Raw genomic sequence first — 18,937 nt, forward strand, 5'->3', positions numbered from 1 at the left:
TGCTGTTAACTTTGTACAATATGCTCAACTTCTTTGGTTGAAAAATTTAATGTAACAAATATCACTCATACGCCTTGTCTGCCCTTCATTTAAGTGCTTCATTAGCAACGGTATTAGCGCGCATGATGTGTCTGAGAGCTACTAAAAATACAACGTAAATCTCAGCTCATTTAATTCCTTCGCTTTTATGCAATTTCCCTTTTACAGAGTTGCCCTCTCATTATTTTTGCACCATCACACATACTTAATTGTCTTTGCGCGTAGAAACGCGAGTATATAAATAGCAGCAGTTGTAGCAACTCTCGCAGCCGCAAACTCGATTTGCAACTGTGGTCACCAGCGGCAATTGAGTTTTGGTCGTGTGCGTGTGTGTCGAGTGTGTAGGGTTGTAGTGATTTCTCAACGCACAGCGCCCAGAGGAAGTTGCAACTTTGAAGCGCTTGCATTAGCCAGCAAAAGTGCTGCTTGTGCTGCATAGCCAACTTAATTGGTCTGCATAAGTGAAGTAGGAGTTACGAGGAGTCAAGCAGTGTCTGTGCGAAACTAAGTTATCCGCTATTTATATTTATATGCTCCTACTTTGTTGCGTCTACGTGTGCTCCGAAGCAGGCTAAGCGACCTGAGGCAATGCAGCATACACAACTTTTTCTCATTTGTTTACTGCATTTCTTGGTAGCGCATAAACTTAGCAACAAGGAGGGTGACAATTTTCGAATCTCTGTGACCGACTTCTCAATTGTACCGTTCAACGGTAAGAAATGTGCTCGAGCACACACTCAGCATAGTAAGCACACCTACTTACTATATGGGTATGTATGAGTATGTGATGGCGTGTGTACTTCTTAGAGCCCTTAAGCATTTTGCAGGGCTAACATAAATTTAGCAGCCCTATTCTCTTATCTTTATTGTTTATACACAAAAATATGCAAGTGCGTGTGTATGAGTTGGCTTTCCAGTTCCCATTTTGCCCACTCTGCCTTTACACAATCTCCTGCTAATGTCTGGGGGCTCAACTTGATCCACATTTGTACTAAGCTAACGTTGCGCTCTCGGTAATTGGGCGGCGATGCTCTAGTTGTGTATGTGACTGTGTTGGGTATCTTATTTTAAAATGCTGTCAAGTGTTGTTTTTCTACTCCTCTCATTGTACCACAGTTGTGATATATGTACATATGTACGAATAGGTGGAACGCTGAGAAATGCAAAAAAGGCGAGAAAAGTTTAATGGCGAATGGTTGATGAATCCTATGTAGTCTATAGCTAGTTTTGTTTTAATTTATAGAATTTGTTAAAATTGCATTGACTGAAAAAATCGATAAACTAAATAATCGGTAATCGATTGTTGACAATTAAGAAAAAAAAATAAAAAAAGATTAAGCACAATTAGATTTCCAAAATTGCATAGATTAAAAAATCGATAAATTAGACCATAGATAATCGTTATTGGCAAATTATCGATTATTCAAAGCGCGCAAATCTCAACACAATTGCTGAGGAATAAAGTTAAAGGAAAGTTGAGGCGAAATTGCAAAGACTAGGCTCAAAATCGATAAATTGAAATAATCGATTGTTTGCAAATAATCGATCTGTTTTACTTAAAGAAATATGTATGTCGTCTTCTGATCGTTTTTTAGAAATCGCTAGAATGTCCGATGACTCGATTAACGAATTTATGGTTTGTGTTTGGCCTTAATTGAAAGTTATCGATATGACAAAAAACGAATCGAAAAATAAAATAGACTCTATAGACTAAAAAACGACAAATTTAAATAATCGAAATCGAAGCATAATTGTATAGATTTCATTGTAAATATGATATTTTTTATATTAAAATAGATATTTTAATATTTTATTAATAATTTAATATTTTATTATTAAAAAATTGGAAAACTGAAAATCGATAAATTAATCGATTGTTAACAAATAATCGATATTTTTTGACTTGAAAAAATATGTTGTCGTCTAATCGATCTTTTAAAGTTGCCAACAAATATCGATAACTTCATTAACGAACATATCGTAATATCGAAAAATATCGATATATTCAATCAATCGATTGTTTAAAGTTAATCTATATTTTTTGACTTCAAAAACATGTTCTCACCATAACGATCGGTGGAAGTGGGCAATACATCTTACTTATTGCCGAATTTACCGATTCTGGGCATGTAAAATATCGATTTAAATCCTAAAACAAATATCCGCAAAGTTCGAAGCCTTCAAATTTGGCGCATTAAAGTTTTTTCACTTTGTAGCGTTCACTATTGACTTAAATTTCTTTTCCGACGGCATTTTCAATGAAGACTTATACGAAAATGTTACTTTTCCGAATTCCGCAGCTCTTATTCTTATACTTTTCAGCTTCTTTATTACATTTTTCAAACAAAATTTTCTGCTTTTTAATGGTTTAGTGAGCCTTTAATCGCTTCGTAAACTCTGCGAACCTACTCCCCTGTTGCGGCAAATAATTCACTATCTTTAAAAAAAATATTTCAGTACAACATTTACCACCTGCAACATCTTTAAAGTTTTAAATATCAAAACATTTTTTTCTATTTTCTTGCATTTTCAACTTCTCCGCAATTTGATATAACTTATACTAAATATTTCTGAAAACTCTCTTTAATACAAAGTATCTATCTCTAAATGCAACGAAAAAATTTGTCAATTAAAAGTTTACTGCCTCAAAGTTTGTTAGTTTCTTGCGCTTTGCAACACAATTTGCATTTGATTTTCACGCGCTCCAGCAAACCTTATTTACATTCATGGAAAATCAATACAAATACCAAGAGACACAGCGAAATGTAATGCAAAGCATGCAACTGCAGGTGAGCGCATTTTATGCAGGTCAGTCTGCAACTTTAGTAGGCGTATATAAATGTTGCGTATACGCCCCAGCGCACACTGTGTAACTAAGACGTGCAGTCTACAACATTTCAACAGCTTCGGGTGCAAAATTATATGTTGAAAATGCAAGTTTTATGCAAATATTTTTCATCCTTTATAAAGCTACTGGAACTTACTAAAATTTTGGTAGGTTGAAATATGCGTTAAGCGATATGTAGCCGAAGGATGGCAATGTAAAATTGTGACATTAGTTCTTTAGTTTCAAAAAAATTCCAAAGTAATTTAAATAAATTTTATTAATTAACTAAGCAAAAGTAGTTTAATCATAATTGCCTGTGGTGTTATTATTATTATTATAATTATCTACTTAAATTACTTTTTGTTTGTGCATATGTTTGTGTGTTAATGCCAGCGAAAACACATACTTGTGGCTTGTAGCAAAACACATTTCAGGCCAGCAAGCTGCGCGGCGCAGGCGAGTGTGACAAGCTATGTAAATGAGCGTTGTTTTTGCGCAGCGTAATGCCACATAACGCACACAAACACACATGCATACACATATGAGCTAATAATGTTTTTGTGCGTAATTACTTGATTTGCATATTTTTTGCTGGTGGCATGCGTGTTGTTGCAGAGCGATGTTAGGCAAATAAATGCTTTTTTTTTTTTAAATAAATAAATGCAAAAAGTTAATGTGTATATATTTGTATATACATATGTATATGTATATGTATATTATATTTGCTGCAAATTTAAATTTGACATTATGTACGCACTTTAAATGAAGCCATCGAGTATGAAGAATTAATTAAATGCGACAATTTCATACCTGAAGGGCCGGAAAATCGGTCAAGCGCGCAATTACTGTAAATGTATGTATGTATGTGTGTGCAAGTGTGAATGCAAATGACAATATGTCAGCAGTGCTTATGAAAAGAATGAAAAAGTATGCTTGAACGTGCTATGAATATGAGGGGCACATTTATTACCTAAGAGCACTTGCAATTGAAGTCTTTAATGTGAGGTACTTCAAAAAAAGTTTACCAGCGAAGGGCTGATAGTTTCATTTTACTCTTATATACGTTACGATACTTATTTAAAACGCCTGCATTAATATTTAATAAAAGAACAGCTAAAATAATAAAATTATTACAAACTTGCTAACGCTGAAAATCGCAAGCATTTTGAGCAAAGTTGCCACTTGCTTAATTTTTTTTCTTTTATCTAACAATTATTGCCATTACATCAAACTAAGGCAGCTTAACAAATATTGCTGCTTGGAATATTGCGTAAAAAGGCTTAAAATCGTTAAAATTTGCAGCATTATTGCCACGTAGTTAGTTTTTTGCAACAATTATTGCTGTAGCAACAAGTTAAGCAGGCTTAAGAAATATTTTGGCTTAATATATTTTGTTAAAAGACTTAAAACCGAACTCATTTTCAGCGTAGTTGCCACCTAGTGTTTTTTTTAATTGCTTAGAAACAATCACTGCAGTAACAAATTCTTCACCGAGCTTGTGAAAGATTCTTGCTTAATATTTTTTATGCAAGTTCTGCCACCTGTCAAAAATTTCAAGAAAGTCAAAAATTAATTTGATAAAACAACAGCACAAATTGAACTGACTTAAGAAAACTTGCAGCTGAAATTATTTTATGATTTTTATTATTTAACCAATGTATATATCTTTTTTAATTGAGTTATTAAAACCATTTTTTAGAGTGTTGCCACCTGTCACAAATTCAAAAAAATTTATAAATTAATTTGACAGGTCGGCACCTTCAAGTGCAATGACTTAAGAAAGCTAGCAGCTGAAAATATTTTTTTAATTTAATTATTTTAAAAAGGATTGCCAAAGTTTAAAAATTAAAAAAAAAAATAAAAAAATTATAATAATAAAAAAGTTATAATAATTAAATTCTAATTCTAATTTAGTCTTAAAATAAAAATGTTTTTGAACCAAGATGCCACCCGGTTGACATTTTATATTTTAATAAATTGATGACATTGTTTTTAAATTTAATTATTGAAGTCTTACAATTATTATTATCAGGTAGTACACCAAATTAAAGTAGGTTAAAAAACGTATGCTGAAATATTTTTGTTGAAAGGGTTGCCAATTTAAAGTAAAACATGTTATGTTAATTCATGTTATAGAACAATACTAGAAATTCGTATGATTTTAGAAATTGTGCAGTTGAAAACATTTTATACAATTAATTAATATAGTAAGGGTTGCCACCTTGTAAAAATAAAAATAAAAAACCTATTTAAAAAAGTTAAAATTTAAACTTTAAAGTGGAAAGTATTTTGACAAAAGTTGCCACCCCTATTTTATTAAAAGAGGTTGCCAATCGAAAACCGATATGCGATAAAAAACCAATGAAAAATCAATCGACTTTTAAAAGCTCGTTGTTATAAATATTTTTTACATTTAATTAATTTAGTAAGGATTGCCTCCTTTTAAAAAGGAAAATAAAAAAACCGAAATAAAAAATTGTTTAAAGTTTCTTAAATTAAAAATATTTTTACTTTAATTGCCACCCTTATTTCATTTCTGCTAAGCATTTTCCATACAAAAAATTAAAAACAACTTTCTTCGGTATTGATTCAAATTCAATATCTCTTCAGATTTTCTAAAATAATTTTATTTTCAATCCTATTTTTCCAAACAATTTTATGCCTTCACATATGCGCTTAAATTTTACTATTTGTACTGTTATTGCCTTTCGCTAAGCACGCATTATTCTCAGTTCTCCGTAATATTCACAAATTTAAGCTATTCGACGAAAAGCAAAAACAAAAAATCCACTCCCCCAGCTGTGCTTAACGCCAACACACATGTCCGGCAGGCGACTAAAACCCCAGCTAAGCAACTCACCTTGGCCAGTTGACCTAAAAACCGACGCTTAATTATTTCAACGCACACAAAAAAAGGCAGCAAAAAGGTGGCAGCAGCGTCTGCTTATTTCATTTCCGCCGCATTCTTAGGAACCCATTTGGCAGCACACTGCTTTAATGCCACGCACTTAAACATTGTGTAATGAAGTAAATATAATACTCGTACTCGTACTGGTAATGCAATAGCGGGAAATGTGCAATTACACCGCACTTTCACAATAACTCTAAGTGGCTCATTTGTGGCGGCAGTGCAACGATAGCCATTACAATCCACCACAGCAACACACACACACACTCGCACACGCCTGCTTGCAAGTGCGTCGCATTGTTGCTGCTGCTACTTACGTGATCTCCGAAGCAACTAGTTCACTTGCATTTAGCGCTCATCATTAATTCAATATGGCAAATGCACGTCGCACTCAATACGCCGCCTTACATTTGTTCCAACAACAACAACAACAGCAGTAGGTAAAGTGGTGAATGCATATACGGCTTGCAATTGCAATTGGCATTTGCCAATCAGCAGGCGATTCATCGATTGCGCTGCCGCCACTAACAGCACGCAGTTGCCACCTGTCTGGTGTGCTGGTGCACATATATACATATATATCATATTTATACCCTGAACAGGGTTTTTGAGGTTTGTCACATTGTTTGTAACGGCCAAAAAACTTTGGAGATTATATACATATATAAATGATTAGTGTGACGAGCTGAATCGATTTTGCCATTTCCGTCTGTCTGTTTGTATATACGCAAATTGGTCCCTAAGTTTTAGAGATATCAATCCGAAATTTTGTACCCGTTCTTTTCTTACCAAGAAGTTACTCATTTGTCGGAATGGCCCAAATCGAGTCACTACAGCATATAGCTATCTTACAAACTGAACGATCGGAATCAAGTGCTTGTATGGAGAACTTTTTTATTTGTGGATATATTTTTATAAAATTTTGTGAGGGTTGTTGTCTCAAGCAATAACACAATCTCTGCAGAAATTGATCACCTCGGATCACTCTACCATATAGCTGCTATACAAACTCAACAATCGGAATTGAGAGTTTGGATGGAAAACTTTTTCATTTGATGAGATATCCTCATGAAATTTAGTAGTGATTCTTATCTCATGCAATGATGTCATCACTGGAAAAATTATTTAAATCGGATCACTATAGCATATAGCTGTCATACAATCTGAACGACCAGAATCAAGTGCTTGTATGGTGAACTCCCTCATAGGAGGAGATATTTTCATGAAATCTGCCATAGATTAACGGTATAAGCAACGGTATAAACTCCGAAGAAACCGTTCAGATCGGATCACTATAGCACATAGCTGCCAAACAAATTGATCGATCAAAGTTATTGTAAAGAACTTCTTATACTTGTGAAGTGTATCATAACTTCGCTGCAAGCGAATTAAATGTTTCTTTCTGTTTTATATATTTTCACAACTGTATGTATGTAGTAGAAAGTGTGGCAGCGACTTTATTAGGCATCAACTGTTGCCGCATATCGATTTCAATTACCGCTGCTGCCATCAGTACCACACAAATTGAGTGCCGTTGTATGTGTGGCGCCACAACTTCTCATTTGACAAGCGCAAAATGTTAATTTTCATTTCTAAAACCACTAAAGCTTTTCAATGCATTAAGCAGCGGCGTGGGTGGTTGAATGTGAATGCAGAGTTGAATATTGATTTCTGTCACTTGCAACGCGTGGACTACGAAAATTCTCAACTTCGTTGCGTACTTGCCGGAATTCTACATTTCAATTTCACTCACGTGAGTGTCGTCCGCGCTGGCAGCTGCCCACTTTCACACAAGCGAAACCAGCACTGCCGCACCCCATCCGCACGCCATCCGCACCTAATTTGTTGTCCCAGTTTATATGCACTCCCACACATACATAAGCGCACACATTTATGTGCATTACACTGCCCACTAAGCCATACGCTAAATCGCCATATTAGTTGGTGCTCAAGTCGCCACAATGACCATTAGACACGGAAATGTCCACCATTGCTGGCCATTTTCCTGCTTCGTTCCGCTCACCTTGCTTGCGCCACTCAACGTACTTAGTGCGGCCCGAATTGTGAGTGCATGCAAAATTTGTCACCGTTAAGTGTTTAGTGGGGGAAAGCGACAATGAGTTGCCATTAATTCCACGTTTGTGGTGTGCCTTCGTTTTGTTGTTTTGTTATCTGTGTTTGACCCATATAAGCAAGTGACCAACAAGTTTTTTTGTGTTTTATTTTGTACTGAAAGTTCTCGAGCCTTTGTACAGCCGAAATTGCGAGTTGTGAGTAAGTTCCCTGTTTTTGGTAGACACATGCATGGGCGCAACTTCAGCCTCTGAATGAAAATATGTAACCCGTTCTGAAAAATATTCGCTCAACAAGCAAAAACGAAGCTATATAACCTTTCAGCGGTGTATTTTTTGTGGCAGCTATTAGTATGAATGCATATGAATAATTGGCAATGCGACCGATAAAGGGCACCCATGGGGAAGTGAACACAACGTTTTCGTTTTCCAATAGAGAAGAAATCTACATATTCACTGACGGATAAAAGGGCGAAGTAGGGGTAGGAGCAAGCTTCTTCTTTCGTAATTCATACACAGAAGCTAGCTTCGAACTAAATGCCTATAACTCAGTCTTTCAGGCCGACATAATTGTGGGCATAACAGAAGAAACCAAGTAAGCCTCTGCAAACCAGCAGATCCATAAACATTCGATTAGATAGCCAAGCGGCAATTAAGGCTATTCGCATCGCTAATAGGTTAATTTAAAAGTCCCCGATCTGACACATAGATGGCGCTAGTAGAGTTAATGCCATATGAGTTTTCGGTAGCCCTAACCTTCAAAAGCCTCGTGTATAATTTGATCGCTGTCGGATCATTAGTTTGTGATTAATATGATTTTGTGTGAAGCAACTTTTGTTAATGTGAACAAAATTGATGAAAAGGAGTCTCGCGTGTTGATAAAAGTTTGCTTTTTGAATGAAAAAAGTGCTGTTGAAGCTAATATTTGGATTGAGTTACATTATTTGGACTCTGCACCAGGAAAATCAATCGTTGAAAATCAGTTTGCTAAGTTTGAACGAGGCGAAATGAGCAACGAGCATGATGAAGTGAGTGTACGCCCTTAAGAGATTATAACTGACGAAAAAATTAAATAAGTCCACAAAATAATTGTGGATGACCGTAAAATGAAATTGTGGGTACGAGCTGAGACTCTAAAAATATCAAATGAACTTGTAATTATATCATTCATGAATATTTGGATATGAGAAAGCTCTGTGCAAAGTGAGTGCCGTGCGAGCTTACCTTTGACCAAAAGCTATGAGGTGTTGATGTTTCAAACAGTGTTTGGAGATACCCAAGCGCAATAAACCGGAGTCTTATCGTCGATATGTGATAATGGCTGAAACATTACTCCATAATTTCGCTTCGAAGTCCAGTCCAGTCGTTCGAGTGCGCTGCACACGATGAACCCGCTCCAAAGCGTGGTGAAACACAATAGTTAGCTGGCAAGGTTATGGCGACTGTACCATATTTTTGGATGCTCATGGAACAATTTAAAAAAAATGGAAGGAGCATGATCGCCGACTGTTACATAGCTTTATTGGACCATTTAAAGGAGAAAAACAGCCGTATTTGAAGAAAGAGAAATACCAGTTTTACCAAGGCAATGCACCGTGCCATAAGTCAGTGAAAACGATAGCAAAAATCTGTTAATCTATGAGCTTCGAAGTGCTTCTGCATTGACCGTATTCTCTGGATTTGGCCCTACCGATTATTTTTTGTTCTCTGATCTCAAAAAAAGTGAGCAGCGAAGAAATTTTCGTCGAATAAAGAGTTCATCGCCGAGACTGAGGCCTATTTGGTAGCAAAGGACAAATCGTACTATAGAAATTGCGAAGGAATGGAGCGAAGGGAACTATGTTGAACAAAGAACGAATTTTGCTAAAAACGTGGGTTTTACTTTGGCAGGCCGGGAACTTTTCAATTGTTCTGTTAAATGCTATTATGAGCATATGCATACCTACATTTTTGAAACACATAAAACAACTTAAAAAAAATAACAATTATTCAAGCTCTCTTAATTCTTTTCGTGAGGTTACTACACACTCTCCGAAAAAATATTTGCTAAATATACAAATAGGTACTATACATACATGCACCTGCTTCAATTTGATCACCATTTTGGCATTAATTCTGGCATATCTGCATATACGACAAAGACCATTTTAGAGTAACCATAAAACAATCTGATAAATTCGAAATCTCGTACGCCCATAACCATAAAATATGCATACAATTTCGTACTCGAAACGTTGAGCATGCTAATATTCACACTAGACACACGTGATAATCGCCATAAGGTCATTAGCAAGTTTAGCAAATATATGGAGTAATAAATTTAAAGAGCAATGCAATTAATCACGTCTAAGCTGAATGTGAAAGCGAAACCATTTGACTTCAAGCACTAAAATATTAAGCCGAGCAGGTCATAAAGCAGAGCGACCAAAGAGCAAAAGTGCAACAGAGTCTCGGTCGGTCTAAACTAATACATAGGCACTAGATAAATACAAATAATTGTGGGAGCAAGGCAAGTACGAGCGGAAATGGTAGCTAATTTATTTGCACAAATACATATTTGTGCATATTTGTGCGCCAACACGGAGTAAAATGTCAATGCAAAGCGACAAACGGGCAGACAGACAGCGAGACAGTGGCACAACCGCTGCTATTTGCCACAAAATGGTGTAAACACAATTATAGCAAAACATACAGACATGCAAAGCGCATTAAACGCGCGCATAAATAGTGTTGTCATAGCGCCACTTTGGGATTTGCATACATTTAGGCGCATAGCGCGGTACATTTGTGGTTTTATAGCTACACAACGTGTCCGGCATTTCTGCAAATGCGCATAGATATGTAATAGAATGCTTATACGCGTGTGTGTGTGGCCAGTTTTATCGTCTTCATGTCACTGCAGCTTTGGCAAGGCATTAATTATTTAGCTTGGAATGTGCTAAAATCAAATTAATGGGTCACATTCGAGCTGATAAATTGATAAATATAAAATGAGCGCTCCTTTGGGACAAAGTATATGCATTTATATACTCTATATATCTAAATATCAATAAATGTTATTATTTTATAGTATTTCAAAAACAATATGCCACAGCGCCCAAGTGTATGCTACACAAAGTAATTAATTCCAGCCAATGCATGTTGTCCGCTGTTTGCACACACACACATACATACACATCGAGTAATCTAGCTATATATATAGCATTTAAGCATGCCACATCCTAGCGCTTTATATTTAATTTATATTTCACTGCTCCACAAATTCATCGATTTATCGATTAAACCACGCTGATATGCCTTTTTCATTTTTAATTAGTGACAGGCCGGTTGCGTGCAGTTTCCGTCGTGTATATTAGTTTAAATATAGTACATTATGTAACTGTATATGTGTGTGCTGTAATGTGCTACTCACCGAAGTGGCCGCACAGCCCGGTCAGGTCACGCAATTTAAATTGGCTTTAAGGATACGCCGCAGCAGACATGTGTATTACGGTTTTTTGTGCGCCTTTTAAGTACGATTTAACTGTAAAATAGATAAAAATTTAAAATTAATTTAAATTTAATTTATGCTTGTCTTGATATTGTCAAAAATAACTATATATTTTATTATAGCCTGAACAGGGTATATTAAGTTTGTCGCGTACTAGTGCCTCAATTTTTGAGATATTGAACTGAAATTTTGTACAGGTTTTTTACACCTCAATTAGCTGCTCATTTGTCGGAACTGACGACATTAGACCACTATAGCATATAGCTGTCATACAAATTGAATGATCGGAAATAAGCGTTTGTTTGGAGAACTTTTTCATTTGACGAGATGTTTTCACGAAATTAAGCATGAGTTATTGGCTAAGGCAATAATGCTATCTGCCGAGACATTTTGCAGATCGGATTACTATAGCACATAGCTGTCATACAAACTGAACGTTCGGTGTCAAGTGCTTGTGTGGAAGATTTTTTCAGTTTACGAGATATTTTCTTGAAACTTGGCATGAGATATTGTCTAAGTCATTGGTGCAATCTCTGAAGAAATTGTTGAGATCGGTTTACTATATCATACGGCTGGCATACAAACTGAACGTTTGAAATCAAATAATTGACTTTTACTTTGAATACTAATTCACTAAGTACCAGACGGGCTGCTTAAAATCACTTCGCTCATCAACCTGCAGTAGAACAAAGCTCCAAAGCGGCTGAATGCAAAATATATGCGCTTTGTGTTAATGCTTCAAATTCTTGCTAAAAGCATGAGTCTATACCAAAGTGAATATTTCAATGATGCTAGTATTCGTGCATTCCCCAGGCTGTCTATGTGTTTGCTTTGGCTTTCATTGACTTGTCATTGTGTTTCTTACGACGCCTTGCACGTTTTGCTGCCAAACTTTTGTTTACTCCTTACGCATACTCGAAACTGTTGTGTTGCATCTCTATGTATTTGTATGCGTGAAGCTGCCGAGAAGTCTATGATTTGTATTCGTTTCATTTGTATGAGTGCAGCTGCTTAGAGGTATGCACTACTCTATGATCTTTAGTGAGTTTGTCATGCTGACTGTTTGTCGTTTTGTCAGCTGCACACAATGGCAACGCATGTTCACTTGCGTGGAGTTGACAGCTGATAGCTAAAGGCACTGCCGAGCAGTTGACGCTCCCAAATGATTTCTTTGTGCATAAATCACGAAATTGCATCTTACGCTTGAGATGACGAAGTGCATAGTTAGTGTATGTATATATGAGTTTGTGTGTAGTTGTATTTGCTATTGCTTATTTTTCAGCAGTGAGAAATTGACTTGCAAAACAGAAATTTCCAAGAATTCGAATTTCGAATTGAAAATATTTCGGATATCTATTAAAGGCTCAGTGTTGCGGCAAATTAATTGATTTGCGTATGCTAATTTGCCCGTTGGTAAGGAATTTAATTGCTTTTATTACATTTGTGGGAAATATTTTGTAATTCATATTTACGCTTCAACAGCTGCTCGGATTAATAATTACTTATTTTAAATTCTCAATTATGAATAGCGAAAAATATGTTTGCGTACGCTTCAGCAAGCAAAAAAATGTAGGGAATGTGAGTAAAACGGAAATTAATTCCTCAGTAGTTATGTAAAAATACTTAAAATACACACACTTGATATGAACATAAAAAGTTGCGCATACGCCACCACACACCCGTCAGCACCCGTCTTCTATTGCTCATTTATCATCAGTTGATGACGTGGAAGAAAATGTGAAAAAATACGTGAGAACCAGCAAAAGAAATCTAATTAAAGTGTAAACTGGACAATAATAGCCGAAAGGGCTTATCTTGCGGTTGATTTATTAAAGCGGCAATTTTTGGTTGTCTTTTGGCAGGAGTGATGTATGAGTTGTAATTTGAAGCTACTAATGAAAAGATAGAAAGGGGTTATAAGATAACACTTGTATTAAGAAAAATTATGCATTTCACATTATCTTTATTAAGAATTTCATATATTTTTTCATATAAATAAAAGAGCTGCTTAGAATATTCCAAAAGTGTGAATAATATTCAACCCAGAATCAGTCTTTGAAATAATTTTTATCGTGATAGAAGCAGCAGGTGATATACATGCAAGCATATACAAGCATATTAAATATTCGTTTTGTAAGAGTTTGTGCACGTGTATATGTATAATCATACCAACTGCACACAATAAAATAGTTCAGCTATTCGAAAACTACTCTCATCCAGTTTAATTAAACGAGCTGCTCGTAATCATACAAATATTTGGGAAATTCAGCGAACAATAGAAATAGCAAACCGTGGAATAGCGAATATGAAAAAAGCGAAAAGGGGGGGAGCACCAACAAATAAAGAGGCGCTTTAATTGCAGCAAGCGAAGGGAATGCAGAAGTGTTGAAGCCCAAGTTACTTATATTTTTCGTGTAAGCTAATTGGAATATATGGAAGAAGAAGTAATAATTATTGAAAATATGTTTAAAATATTTAAAAAATAAATGAAAATGCGAAGAAAAAAATATATAAAAAAATAATAAATAACAATTATGTAAACATTTAGAAAAGCAAATAATAGTAATACAAAAAAAAAAATAAAACTTAAATAAATTAAAAAATAAAAAATAAAAGCAATTTAAAAATAATAAATAAGTAAATAAAAAGTAGGAATTATAATTACATTTGTATAATCAAATAATATTAATTATAAACAAAAAAAAACATTAAAAAAATATTGAATTTATTAATAAAAAAAGTTATAAGAAAAAAAATATAATAATACTAAACAAATACCAAATTACTACGATTACGATTATCACGATTTAAAACTAAAAATAAATAAATTAATAAAAATTAGAAAACATAATAATAATTTTAAAATAAAAAAATATAATTTACAAAATACAATTAATACTTAAAACCAAAAAAAATGTAAATAAAAAACACATTAAAAAAGTAATAAACAAATGAATAAAATAAAAAAAAATAGACTACAATTGAATTCGAAATATTGATAAACAAATAAATAATTAAAAAGAAAAAAATAAAAGCATACAGAAAATAATAACAAATTAATTACAAAAAAAAAAAGTTAAAACTATAATAATTCTTGGAATAACAAGTTATACGGATTAAAAACCACACAAACAAATTAAAAAATAAAAATGAAAAAAAATAATACATTATTATTATTAAAATAAAATAAAAATTATAAAAAACACATTAACAAATAATTAATAAATAAAAAAATATAAGCTATAATAATATTTGGATAAACAAGTAATAAAAGTTAAAAAGAAAAACAATTAATATATTATATTAAATTATAAATACTATTTCATTGTATTAAAAAATAAAATAAAATAAAAAAATTGTTAAAAGATAGTATGATAAAAAATTAAAGTAATATTTAGAAAAAATAATGTTTTAAAAAAATTAAAATTAAAATTAAAAAAAAAATATAAAAAATAAAAATTAAAATAATTTATTAACTACATGTTACTAATGCTGCCAAATTATATTATTATTATTATGCTGAATATTTTTTCTTTGTATACCATAAAAAATCTTATGACAAATAAATTATTGTGGTTATTTTACGAGTTTAGAAGGGTTAGAACTAAACTGAGCATACAATTTACCATGAGAATGCCTCCTGTAAGCGTTCTTCCACTACTTTAGCGCACTTGAATACTAAATCTTTATATATAAAAAGTACGTGTCACGTTGCTTGTCCGCGATGGACTCCTAAACTACTGAACCGATTTTAGTAAAATTTAGACACTGTGTCCAGTTCGAACAAACTTAGATGGGGTATTAAAACAATTCATAAATAAGAAATACATTGAAAGTTCTATTAAATGGACGCTCTATTAAGCGGACAACTCTATTAACTAGATAGAAAGGCTGGTAACCAAACCTTGAGAAAGCAGCTTTAAATTCGTTATTTTTTCCAATGAAATTTATTTGTATGAACATATTCAAAATTTAACCTCAAGTACAATCCCTTGGATTCTTATGCCTGTGTTGAATAGTTTATTATTTGAATAATGATGTGAAATGTATACCACTGCAACGCGCGCTGGATCGCCTTGTAAATACTAAATATATATACATATGTATGATTATATGTAGCTGCCGCTGCTATTATTTTGTTGTTCTAAAGGTATTTTCATTTCGTTTTTATTTTCCATAATACATTCATTCTTTTATGCCATAATTTATTCAAATCTGTTTTCAACCACATGTGCCATGAAGAGATTCACTCCTTTCGTACTAAGTAATCTACAATATATTGCTATTAATATGACAAACTTTGTTTATGAAAATGCTTGTATAAATAACTAAACACACGCACACCTGCCTATTTCCCTGGCATACTTCGGTGAAACCCTTACATTGCTATAAATACTAATTTCCGGCCGCAAAATGCTATCATGCATAATACATACTAATTGCGACTGATTGACGTTGCTTCTAACCCGGCTCTTACTGAAGCCTTGCCACCACAAACCTCACATCAAGCACAATGTTGCTGTAGTTGTGGTAAATGCTTAAGTAATTGCTTCGTATGCACACACGCACACGCACACACATGCGTGCACTAAAATATGTAATATAAATATGTAGCAATGTGCCTATGTATAAATATAAATTTATATTTTTCTTAACCTTTTATGCTGATGCAAGTATTTCTGCTTTGCTTCCAGGTACAACAGTGCGTATACGTGACCGGCATGCAAACGGCTTTGCTTCGGTTCAAGCAGCAATAATCGCCGAGACACGTGTATTTCTGTGTAGGTAAGTAATTTTACGAATATATATATGTATATGCTTTACATTTTTACTTATATTTGCTTATATTTGGGTACTTGATGGTTTTGTAGGTTATTATCCAGCCAACCGCATTTTTGTTGTACAGAATATTGGCTTATGACTGACTTATTATTTGTAAGACAATTTTTATGAAAAGCAGCAGAATTTATGTTAGTTTTGCGCAAATGTTTATATGTTTATCATGAAATTAATTTGTCTCAATTCAACCATGAAATGCACTGACTTTGTTAGCATATTTAATATAGAAGGGTATGTTTAATTTTTAAAGTTCAAATCCGAACAATATATCTAGAGATTATAGCGTTATCTTGGATAGTAATCTATGCGAAATTTCGGCAAGATATCTCTTAAGTTACAAAGTTTTTCATACAAGAACTTCATTTTCATTGGTCAGTTTGTATGGCAGCTATATGTTGTAGTGGTCCAATCTGCACGATTTCTTCGGAGGTCGCATCATTGCTTTAGGCAATAATCTATGCCAAATTTCGTGATGATATCCTTTCAAATGAAAAACTTCTACATATAAAAACCTGAATCTGGTCGTTCAGTTTGTATGGCAGCTATATGCAATAATGAACCGATTTCGTTGGTTTCGACAAATGAGCAACTTTTTAAGGAGAAAAGAACGTGTGCTAAATTTCAGATCGATATTAGGTGGCTAAACCGACTCAGCTCATCACGCTGATAATTTCAGTACTCGTTTATACTTTATAGTATTTCCAACGTTAATTTCAGTGTGCTACAAGCTTTCTGACATACATAATATACGCTGTTCAGGCCATAAAAAGTAATAGTAAATACAAGTTTGAAAAATCGTTGCATACTTCAAGGCGCACATACATTCATTGTGTATTTTCGACATTCTTTATGTTTTGGGACAACTGCTAGTAAAATGTTCTTGAAAATAGTTCGCTAAATTATTATACAATTATAACTTTCTAGCATGTAAATTAATTTAATTTTTCAAATATAATATAAGCCTTTCACAGTTAACTAAAAACTAAAAGCCAAGTCAGAAGAAACCAGCAAAGCTTAACTCTCAAGTGAATCATTTAAAAGTCTTATCTCATCTTTGTTCTTCTCTGCAACCATAGACATTGCAATGCCGCTGAAGCCTTACTACATTAACACTACTTGCATTGTCTTTGCGCGATAATCACTCATAATTCATTCTACTTATCTCGGCACGCGCGCACGCCTGCTTATCTCTTTGTGTGAATTCACATTAACACATACTCCTATATGCACTGCTGCACAGTTGATAATCATTATTCATTTGTTGCGTATACTGCCTTATGCCTGCATTTGCTTACGCAGTCATAAACTACGGATGACAATAATAATTTCTGCTTTACGTTGCTCATACGCCATGGCGGTGGCTTACTTCAAATTAACGCGCCATTTGTCACTTATCAAAAGCACACAAGAACTTCAGTGATTTTCGTTTGGTTAATGTGTATTATTGCGCATATATATTCATTTTTCGGTATTGTGATTGATATCAGAGTCAGTGATGATAGATTTATTCAGGTCCGTCAGTCAATCCGTACGATCGGATTAAAATTTTTGTAGGGAAAACTTTTTTATTTGGCAAGATATCTGCTCGAAATTTGACATGGATTATTATATTAAGCAATAATATAATATCCGAAAAAAAATTTTAGATGAATCACTATAGCATTTAGCTGCCATACAAAGTGAACGATCAAAAACAAGTTTTGGTAGGGAAAACTTTTTTATTTGGCAAGATATCGTAACGAGCTTTGGCATGGATTATTCTCCACAGCAAAGCTACAGTCTCACCACAAATTTTACAGTTCGGATTACTATAGCATATAGCATTATACAAACTGAAACATCAAAATCAACATCAATGAAATATTTTTCTTATTTGTGTAGGGTATTTTAGCTTCTGTGCAACCAAAGTTAACATTAATTCTTGTTTTTATTTCGTCTCTTCTATGTGTATATAAAATACATTATATATAAAATATATATTTAGCCCATTATATAGCAGTATATACTGCAGCCAAATTGTTTTCTTCACTATCGTGACACTTTGCAGCTAAAGCTTGTTCGTTTCTAATTGGTGTCAATTAAAGTAATCATTTTAATTCCTCATGCACACAAATATAAACTCAACACACACACATGCTCACAAGCAGGTCCAAATCAATTGCAATTCGCAGCAGTTAGTGCTCAATGTTGGCATTAACTGTCACCTGCGGTCGTCGGCTCAATTAATTGCGCGCAAGCGGGGATTATTGCCAATTGTTTGTACGCGAATGCAGCAAAGCGCAAGAAGAAAAATGTAAGCGTAGATTTAATTTAAGCGATTTGTTTTACATGCATTACGGGGGGATTGATGTAATGGTGACAAGTGCTCTTATTTCGTTAGATTTGTCAAGGTGACGGGTTTAAATGCAATTTTCATGTCAAATTACTTGAGCGAGCTTAATCTTTGACATTGCGGTCAAGCTATAATTTGTGCTCTTCTGTGTTTTTCGATTATTTGGTAGAATATTTGGCATAATGATGTGCAGAACTAGGGATTATTGAGTTTTTTGAAACATGAATTGAGAGTTTAATTGTTTAAACAATATTGTTGTTGTTGTTTAGTGGTATACATGTTAAAAAAAATGGATAATAAGGACAGCCCTGCAAATATTTTTAGATTTTTCCAAATATTTTTTTATTTTTCCAAAACTTGTTTGATTTTTCCAAATAATCTTTTGATTTTTCCAAATAATCTTTTCATTTTTCCAAATATGTTTTTGATA

At 33.8% G+C, this 18,937-nt stretch overlaps 1 protein-coding gene across 5 annotated transcripts in view; it reads right to left on the reverse strand.

Moving 5' to 3' along the window:
- The window catches only part of LOC126761499 (uncharacterized), a 116,878-nt gene that overhangs the window by 54,823 nt on the left and 43,118 nt on the right, over positions 1–18,937 (reverse strand). For all 5 annotated transcript variants that reach the window (XM_050477766.1, XM_050477765.1, XM_050477764.1 and 2 more), the window contains exon 3: positions 11,259–11,369. The gene's annotated coding sequence lies outside the window, so the exon portion shown is untranslated. The remainder of the gene's footprint in view (positions 1–11,258; positions 11,370–18,937) is intronic.

Source organism: Bactrocera neohumeralis, chromosome 6 (assembly GCF_024586455.1).
Source record: "Bactrocera neohumeralis isolate Rockhampton chromosome 6, APGP_CSIRO_Bneo_wtdbg2-racon-allhic-juicebox.fasta_v2, whole genome shotgun sequence".
In the NCBI taxonomy this organism is placed as follows: Eukaryota; Metazoa; Arthropoda; class Insecta; order Diptera; family Tephritidae; genus Bactrocera; species Bactrocera neohumeralis.